The sequence below is a fragment of the Drosophila serrata genome, unplaced genomic scaffold, assembly GCF_035046125.1.
Source record: "Drosophila serrata isolate PLE 108 unplaced genomic scaffold, ASM3504612v1 contig_334, whole genome shotgun sequence".
NCBI classification, from domain to species: Eukaryota; Metazoa; Arthropoda; class Insecta; order Diptera; family Drosophilidae; genus Drosophila; species Drosophila serrata.
Window position 1 is genome coordinate 743219 of NW_028257232.1, and position 10666 is coordinate 753884.

The window sequence follows — 10666 nt, forward strand, 5'->3', positions numbered from 1 at the left end:
ACCGCCGCCCGATGATGGCCAATGACTTATGTCTGGCGAACTGGTATGACTTGCCATCAGTCCTTGTCCTTGTCCCTGTCCTCTGTCTAGGACAGGACCTCGTCCTCATACGAATTCATTAGCATAATATAATCGACTTCAAGCTGGCAATTTTGATTGACTGCTTAAAATTAATGGAATTTTGTGATTTCGCTGTCACTGTGCCGCATATATTTTATTTCCTTTTTTCTTTTTGAAAGGATCTCCGCCGCTGTGCCGTGCATACGCAATGAAAAATCCATGCAAATTAATAGCGAAACCTAATAAAGTGTCTGTCATGCTTTTGTCAAAGCAGGGAAAAAGGCGAAGCCCATACGATCAGCGCGAATAATAATTTGTTATGGAATGAAGTGGGCTAGCTCTGCCATTCGAATTCAATTGAATTTGAAGTCAATCAATTTGCCGAGCTGAGTATCTGGCGACGGAACGCGACTTGGGTGATGAATTATAACAATTTATTTGTGAGCCAAACAATTTAAATGTGATTTTTCCATTATGCCTACGCCCCTTCCCCTGAAGGGTGTCTATTGCCAAGAGGGTTGAGTGGGTGTGAGGCATGTGTGTGGTGTGTGTGATAAATGTGCGGCACTCGAGTGTAACACTTTTTAATGCATTTAAAAATTGAGCGCCTAGCACACAAAAAAGTCATTACTCTTACTGCCTGACTGAGGCGAGGAAGTTGAAAAGAACGTGAGATGGGAAGAAATTGTGTACTAAGATCGACTGAAAGATACCCTGTAGCCACAGGCTAGGCTATAAATATGGCCAAGAAGATTTACTTGCAAAGCCTGGCAATTGTTTTGCCTAATAACTTTCATGTTTCACATAAAAAACAGGGTTTAAATATAAGGAAAAATGCAAAAAGTAGAATTATGTTGTATGTAGCTAGTATATGTTTCTGTTTCTAATTAAATTGTCTAAATAATAAAAGCAAAAAAGAGCTTAGTTATAATTATTATGCCTATGACTTTTAATCTTCTAAAAGTTAATAATTAATATTGTTTCCTAAATCAACTTGACGCTTCCGTATTCATTGTGTATTTTTGTTGTTTTTATTATTAAATGCCAAATCATCTAAGTTCATTTTATCAAAATACAAAAACTCATTAAAATAAATCCATTTAGAACAAAAGGATGGCCTGGCACGTTTTTTAGCCGTTCCATAATTAATTGAAATTTTATAAATATTGTCAAGTGGCGACAGTCAATATTTATCTACGCATCGGATCGCTTCACATTTCCCCCATTGCAATGCATATTTGATGCCTGCTGTCGCCTGCTATTTGCTTTTTATGCTTTTTATGCTTTATGGCTTTATATCACTCGCTTTTTGTTTTTTATTTGTTCCCCGTTGTCTGCCCTCAGCTAATCGATTGCATTACATTCGAAATCAGCTCAGTGTTGAGCGGGGAATACAAACAAAAAAATAAAAAATACAAAAAACAAAACATATTCACCTGCGGCTGCCCCTCCTCTTTTTCCTTTTTCCATTTTCCTATGAAAAAAGGAAACAAATTGTTGGGGCTCACCTGTTGTGTGTGTGTGTGTGTGTGTGTGAAGGCCTGGTAATAGTTTTGTTTTGTTCTTGTTCTATGCCCTGCGGCATCTGTGTGGCATGATTAAATTTTTGCAAAACTACTCACTTGCTCTCCTTTCCAGCTAAACAATAGATACAGATCCCATTTACACTACTGAAAATGGTCTGTTTTCTTCCTTTAGGAATTTCCATTGAAATTATACTTTAAGTGGTGATTTTAAGGTCGAAGGAGAACAGTAGTAAAATACGAGGAAGATATATTTTTATACACTTTAAAATATATAAAACTGATAATTTGTTGTTTTTTTACGATGACCTTCCTACCTTAAATATTTTTCAATTTTCACAGACTAATGACTTTGATCTTTCCTTTATTTATTTAAACATGTTTTTTTGTTTTATGTATCCCATAAACTCGTTGACTTAATGAGCACTGTCAGGTTGTTTCATGTGGAAAGTGTGCATTTACCTTAGCATAATTGGCATTTAATGTGAAAATGTGGCAATGTGTCAAGTGATTGCTTTTTAATCAAGTTTTTTTTTTCGCATGTTAACCATTTATATTTCACTTTTTTCCTTATTGAAATGAATTATAGTATTTAATTGTATTTATTATAACCAGCAGAGGTGTCAAGTGCCTTTTTCCCCTCCGCTTTTTTCTTCCTTTTTGATTTTTTCTCTGACTTTCGCTTTATTTGTTTAAGGATTACCGGCAGCAGTGGGCTCATGTCCCCGGGTTGGTTATGCCGACAGCGACCACAGTGAAATTCAATTTAAAACGTGCTTACGTGGCCAAGTTGGTCAAGGAAAATGGCCATCTCTGCAGCCACTTTTATTCTCATAGTACTCTTTTTGGGCCCAAACATACAGTTTAATATTGCAGAGGCCAAAGTGCTTGTACTTATTGAAATGTATACTTTATATCCGTTTTTCTTGGTTAATTTCCCATACATATATACACTCTTGCAGCAGCCGCAGTTTTGGTTTATTCTTTTAATATACGCAACAGGAGAATTATCCATAAAACATTGTGTGCTGCTGTTTTTGTTGTGCTGGGCTGGGCCCTGGTAAAAGTTTTCTAGTTCCCGCACAGCTGGTGCAGGATGCGTCTTTTCTTGATTACAGGGTCCTTTCCTCAAGGAAATAGGGGGAACTATGCCGGTGAAATGAATAGAGCACCGAATTTGGGGGCTTTCGTATTGGGAAATAGTTTTTAAATTTATTGCAGGCATGAAAATATGTTTTTTCAGGTATTTGCAAGGTGCAAATAATAGAATCATTTAAAAATATCTCTGTAAATTTATAGATTTCTTAGAGTTCCATTTTCTTGGCCTCTGCTGTGTGCGTGTGTTGTGTGCGTAACCTATGCGTGCCCCAAAGGGAGGCCAGCAATTGTAATTTACGACTCGCATACACGGGCAGACAAAGGACGACGACTATGGGCACATGAAAAACTTATGTAAATTACAAGCTGAAAACAAAAGACGGGCAAAGTCTGCTAGCTGCTGGCTGCTGGCTGATGCTGATGCTCCACCGAAAAGAAGATGAATCCTTGTGCTCCTTGTGGGGTGCACCCAAGTGTACTGATTACTGTCTGGCTGCCCTGCTGCGGTGCTTCCTGCGAGTCCTTATGCGTGTCTGCATCTTTATTTTTCATATTTGCATTTGCACTGCATTGCATCTCAGACCTCAATATGAAATACCCCGTAAATCTAACTGAGAGCTACGCCTTCTCTCTCTGTGCATATGATTCCCAACTGGTTCTAACTTCCCCGGAACGAAGTTACTGCTGCCAGCCGAGTCAAAGTAAAATGTTTTGTTACAAAAATGCAAGTCATTGTTTATTAGTGTTCATAGATACTGTAAGATCATAGTTATTTAATGGTCATAGTTACTTACTGATCATATTTAATTACTGATCATAGTTACTCACGGTTCATTGTAACTTTTTGATAAAACATTTAACAACCGTAGCTAAGCCGAAAATGCATCAATTTTAAATCGTAAAGCAGCCCTGTGTTAGTTTTTAATAAAGTAATAAATCTGCATACTCAATTTAAAAAGTAAAAAAATCACAATTTTTGCCAATTTTAACGATATATGATGTTGAAAATTATAAAATGTTGAAAAATTGGCAAAAATTTATTTTCTCTCCTTTATGGCTAGAAAGATTCGCCTGTTGATGCTGATCAAGAATATATATAGTTTATGGGGTCGGAAATGACTCCTTCACATATTTACAAGCTTTTGACTAAAACTAGAATACCATATTTTAGTCGGTAATATTTATATTTACGCCCTTGCACCCAGTGACTCCCTTATTAAGAAAACATATTCTTGATCAGCATCAACAGCTCCCTCCCTCTCTCTCTCTCTCTCACTCTCTCTCGCTCTCACTATGTCCAACTCCCACTGTGCATCTCAAGAGTTAACTCTTTCTCTGCATGTTTCTCTGCCCATCTCAATAGCTCTTACTCTCTCGCTCACACTTTCTCTGTTCTCTTTGATCGGGAACTATAAATAGAGGTACTGCGGTCGCCGCGACCTCAGTATGTGCGTGGCCTTCCCAGTGTTTACATCGGTAGTGATAGTGATTGCCCTTCAATCTCACAAGAATGACGTGGCCAATGGAATAGATCTGGATCGTCAAGAAGAAGAACTTTTCGATGATAAGCCGAATTGAAGTCAACACTGTAAGGAATGACGTGTCCTCTACTGCGGTAAGTCCTAACAATAACAATTAATTCCCTTATTTCCATAATTCGTATTACTTAATTATAATTTAAAGTAATACAGTTTATTCTATTTATTCAAATTTCTTCATAAGAAGCTTAGCTTCTGAGTTTCTTTAGTTTATATGGTAAACACATAAAGTTATAATCGAGGTTGAAAATCAAGAAAATTATGTACAAAAGGTAATGACTTAAAGCACAAGTTGTCATCCTAAATAAACCATAAATTATTCAAAATAATTTAAATAACTATAAACACACCAATTACTGGACAAAAATATGCTTGAAACAGGTCAAAGTGATTGGAAATACACTTGACTCGCCCATTGCGTTCATGTCAACGTTTCGGTCGATTAGGCTAAATACAAACCATTATGGCTTTTACATATTCCAACGATTTGCATAATTGTCAGCGGCACAGCAGGACCTCCGAAGGACTTGGCCACTTAATTATATTTAATAAGCTTAATCGTTGACGGTCTGCATAATAATGCAGCGATTTGCATGTTGAACGTTGCATGTGGCCGTCGAGAAGCTCTCTCTCACCCTCTGGGATAAAAGTAATCTTTAATTAGAAAATGATTTCAGCAAGCCAAAGAAAAGACAAAAAGTCCCGACAAAGTGGATTTTCATGTTTCCTTCGGGCATCAAGGCGGCGGTATGGCCGGGATTCAATGGAATTTCGTGTTCAAGGGGCCAACAATGAATTAACCAGCTCGCTGGCTGACTGTTTGGCTTGGCTTGGCTTCTTGGCCTCCTCTCTGCTTGGCTATTGGCCTGGAGTTCCCGGCTTTCCCGGTTCCACGGGCTTTGTCCTTGTGGTTTTTCGGGCTACAAAAGTTTTCCTGTGCGCGCGGCAGGAGGAGGAGGAGGAGTGCCGCAAAAACCGACCATTAATCACATGGCCAGCACGGGCAAAACTGGGCTAAACTCAAAAATAAATACAAACACTGTTACTTATGGCTTAATAGGGAGCACCGCAAACTTTTCCATGCAACAGAGAAAGTAATTTTCCAATGGGCAGTGGGAAAATCTTGTAGTTTCCTCAGCGCTGCACTTACAACTTTGCGGCTTTTTGTCCTTTTAATTTAAACTGGCCAAATTTTAATTTATCTTTTCGGTCACGCCTTCCACTGGGCTCTTTTTGCCTTTTATTCGATTTGATTTATTCGAAATTCAATTTACTCTTTGCACTCTGATTAATCATCCATCCCAGGGGCAGCGCCATTATTTTGATTTATGCCCTACGAAACAGGCCAAAACGAATGAAAGCAACTTGGCCAAATTGAAATTACGCACTGTTTTGGGGTTAGCCGCACTCTGTGACAGTTATAGAATTGTAATTCATCTTGGCTGCGGTCTGGTCTTTAGGGTGTTGTTTCTCTTTCTCTACACTTCTCGAAATAATTCATCTAGCAACAAGTATTCCTTAGATATATGGAGAAAATTCTTCAGATTTATTCATGTTTAGTTTTTTAAGATTTGGTCTCAATCCCCATTTCTTATTCTCGTTCATTATTCGGATTCGAGTTCGTGGCCTTCTAGTTGAAATGAAAATATTCATAAAATTGTTGAAGCCACACTCTGCTAGTGTGGTTTTTCTCGCACTTCTACTTGCCTTCTAATTGCTTTGACATTTGATTTGAAAAGTTGGCCAAGACCGGGATGCAGAATCGATTGAATTGAGGAAATGTTAACGAAAAGTTGCTGCAAGTTTGGCTTTCAAAGAGACAGAGAGAAAAGTAATATGTAATATGAAATGTATATGTTGATAATTGAGCAGACAATCAACTTTACTCACAGGACATTGTCGAATGGTATATTTTGGTCATAATTAAGGTTTCCTCAGAACCCAAACACACGCACACACACAAACGCTAGGATATTATTGATTGAGGCATTTTGTGATGTTGCCACTCAAATGCATAAATCATTACAATTATGTCAAGCTCGGGCTAATCGAGATTGAATAAGCCCGTAATTTACAAACAGACAGATACGCACAAACACATACACAGCTCTTAAAGCCATTTCAGTTTGTTTGTTTTATGAACTTGTCTCTCTGGCTGGGACAGAGTTCATCAGAGCGAAAGTTGGTCGGGGAAAGGGAAGGAAGTAAAAGTGGGACAGCTTTAAATGTAACAAACACCTCATTGCAAATATCGTTGTAACTACTACTGAGTGTATATCAAATGAATGCACAGAAAATAATAATAATAGCTTGCTTTCCATGTTTACTAGCTTTAAGATCTATTTTCTGTCGTTTCAGAAAAGGTATACAAAGAAAACCTATTAGAACACTTACAAATTTAATTTGTTTTTATAATAATTTTAATCCCTTTTTTTGTAGTGCAATGAATGTGTGTACATATCTATATATTTTGGTGTTGGAGGCATTAAGGAGATAACATAAATGTCTTAGTAACATATCCGGTTTTATTGCTCGGTTCCTTGTTTGACTTGGCTTTCAGCCATTTGAAGCTGTCTTCCTTCTCGACTGTTTGCTACTTTGTCTCATTAAACATTTGAGCACAGAGAGCAGCTCACAGCACGTTGCACATTACACACATCAAATTTGTTAAGCAAATGAAGCGTATATCTTTATAAATATATATATGTAAGGGCCCCCCATGTACCATGTGTGTGTGCCAGGAAAAACTTATTATACTGTTAAATGCGTTTGTTTAACTGCCAATTTAATTAAGGTTATGCTTTTGTTCTAACCCAATCCCTAATCTGCCAGCAGAGCTTGTTCCAGCTGCCCCCGAAAAATTGTTTCAACATTTGTGCAATTACAAAAGTTGACCCCACTCTAAGCCCTTCTATGCTCCTCCCTTGCGGCCATGTGGTTTTACAGGCGGTATAGGGTTAAGGTTTCCAGGGCGCGGGGAGGGGAGCAAAGGGTTGGCTAAAACGGTTAGCGGGCCAGACATTGCCTAAAACTCAACGCGACAGCATGAAAATTATGTAAAATAAGTACAATGTGCACTTTGCACTCGGCCGAGCGTGGCACAGTGACGATGAAAAGTTTTCTCATTTGCGTTAAGTGAATCAAAATATTAGACGGAAAAATTGCACACGGTTACCTAGTCGGGTAATTAGGTAGGATTTTAATAGAAGGACTGATTTTTCACATAGAAGGATTTAAATATTATAATGTAATATTTAATGGGAGTAAAAAGCTATGAGAGTGTCACTCAATATATTTCAAGTATTTTAGAGTATTCCCCAACAAATTAAATATAGTTTAGGGCTTTTATTATATTCCTTGACTAAATATGTATACATGTATTTTAATCACTTAACAACTCGAAACTATGAATATATATACAGTTTATAATATATTCCCTCTTTTTCTGCTCACTCAATTGTGTTTGAGTTATTGCAACATTTGTAAATTGGCGAAATTGTTATTTTGGGTAAAAAAATATATACAAAATGGCTCCCATTATTGCTATTTTTTGCAGTCACTGTTGAAAAAATACTACAAAAATCGTGTGACAACAGCAATTACAATTACACATGGCACACAGCACATTGGGGCCACAGTGGTCGCAGTTTCAGTTGTTGTTGTTGCTGCAAGCAGTTATCCTTTTTGTTGTCCTGTAGTTGCGGTTAAAGAAGCAACAACAACAACAATAACAATAGCTACCAGGATAGCCAGCAAGCTCCAGAGCTTCAATGATGGGGCAACGAATATGAACATGTAATTACGTTTTAAGTGCTAAATTGTAAAATATTTACGGAAAAACTATGTTAACTTAATTGAAATTTAATTGAATATGTCATAAATGTGTGAACAACAACAACAACGGCTGCAGCAGCAACACCAATAGCAAGGACAACAAGGACAACAGCGATGCTCGCAACGAGCAACACGAGAACAGGCTGCAACATGGCCGACAAACTGTTGGTCAATGCGGTTAGCAGTCAGCAATCAGGATAAACCCATGATCTGGTTCCGAGGGGAGGGAAATTGGGAGGCGCGAGAAGGCCCTACGGCTAGGCGAAAACTTGGCATTTAAATGGTTTTGGCCATCGCATGGAACGCAAAGCCGCGAGGCATTTATCATTCTGTGCGGTTCGAAAGCGGCGGCCGTTGTATTTGGTCTCGTGTGCTGCCACTAATAATGACGTCAGCAGCATGCAGACCATGAAATTTATGCACACCCAGCTCCCCATCTCGAGTTCAGGGTGTGTGTATGAGAGCTCCTGTCCCGGGCCTGTTCTATATGTGCATATATTCCGGCGGCCAGCAAACAGAATTCGACAGAATCAGCCGAAGCGTTGGGTCAGTGCCATGAAGATTAATGTCCAGGCGCCATTTGTCGGTCTCTCCAGTTTTTGGTTCTGTTTTATCACACTGAGCTAAAAACTTGGGGGTTTTCTTTTTGGATAGGAAATATGAATAGTTTTGTAAAATATAATCACTTTAGTTAGGTTTCTATATAATCATTCGTTTTCCTGTTTAAATCTCTATCTGGTCACCATTTTGTCACTGGATGCTCTATAATATATATTGTGCTTAAAAGAATATAAGAATATTCTTTGAAATATCCAATGAATAGTTGCTTTCATTTCATTCATTTCTATGGCTCCATTTCGCTCTGTGTATAGGCTCCATTGTGCGGGCAAATGGTAAAGGAGAAATTCTCTGGCATTGCTGCTCAGTTCACTTGCTCCTCGCTTTTCCGTTTTCCGTGTTCTTTGTTTTATTTGCCTCCATCCAATGCCCAACAATCCCCACCCTCCGCCCCTGTAAATACTGTTGGCACTTTGTCTTAATTGCTTAAAAATTACTGACATGGAAAATGAACTCGGAAAATGTTAACCATGGTCGCCTCCCCCCAAGGGCCCGCACCATCTCTCTCGCATTGTCAACGATTTGGCTAACGGCCCTAACGGCAAATACTTGCAAATATTATTGTAGTCGAATGTCTGCAACTATTTATCATTCCGGCACACTTTCGGGGCCAAAAAACACAGAGGGAGTCGAGTCGAGGGCAGGGTTGGGGACCATTTGACAAACTTAATTTATTAATGCACTACGCTCCTATCTCCGGCTCCAACGGGAGGGCCATCTCCAGCTCCAGCTCCAGCTTCCGCCTGCTTGCTTAAAAGCACATTAATTTTCATTTCACTCTCGGTGATAAAACAAAGACTTTCCATTTTAAATATCTAGTGACAACTAACAAATAAAATGTGCCCTAAGACCTCTCCGGGTAATTGTTTTGCCCTCCGCCCTGCGGATGCCATGGCTTTAGCCAGAGTCCGGAGTCCGCAGTCCGCAGTCCGGACCTAAGGCCTTTTATCATGACGATGATGTGGCACCCGGACGAATCATCATCGGTGCTGTCATGCCTCGTCATTTGCATACTCGTTGCGAGCATTGGAGTGGTCCATCGTCCCAGTTCCTCATCCTCATCCCCATCCTCCGACTTCTCCGCCTCCTTCAAATACAATCATAATGTGAAGTGGGACTTGGGCATTTTCATTCTGGGTGTCCGGCTGACAGGCGAGTGGCATTTGCGAGCGAGGTGCCAATAGATGGGGCCCTGTCCTGCCCCGTCCCGTCCTGTCTGCTCTGGATGGAATGCCCCAAAAGCCGGGGCTTCGGCTGATTGATATGCATGCGAAATCTAAGCATCACTTGGCTTTGTTTATTGACAGGCAATTTGCGGAGCCAGGCGCTTCAATTTGCCAATTGACAGCCACATCGCAGTGGCCATTCAGCGGGTATTTTCTCAAATCAAATTATACCTGACCGCCAACGTATGTCCGGGCATTCGTTCTAAAGAAGAGCTTCATCTTTCTTCCTATTTCCTTTCTTTCCTATTTTATATCCTTGCAGGATATTGTAAATTCAGTCAGAAGCTTGAAACAAAGTGAAGAGGTCGTTTGTGACCCTATAAACCATATATATTCTTGATCAGCATCGAAAACTGAGTCGATCTAGCCATGTTTGGAGGAAAATACATTTTTTCAATTTTTTTTTCAATTTTATAAGGGGTTACATCGTTAAAATTGCCAAAAATTGTGATTTTTTTACATTTTAAATTGAGTATGCAGATTTATTACCCTACTAAAAACTAGCACAGGGCTGCTTTCCCATTTAAAATTAATGCTTTTTTGGCCAAGCTATGAGTTTATTAAAATTTGATTTGTTGGACAAATTGTCTTATAAAAAAATAAATTATATCGACTAAAAAATGGTATTTTAGCTTCAGTCAGAAGCTTGTAAATATGTGAAGGAGTCATTTCCGACCCTATAAATCATATATATTCTTGATCAGCATCAACAGGCGAATCTTTCTAGCCATGAAGGAGAGAAAATAAATTTTTTCCAATTTTTTCAATA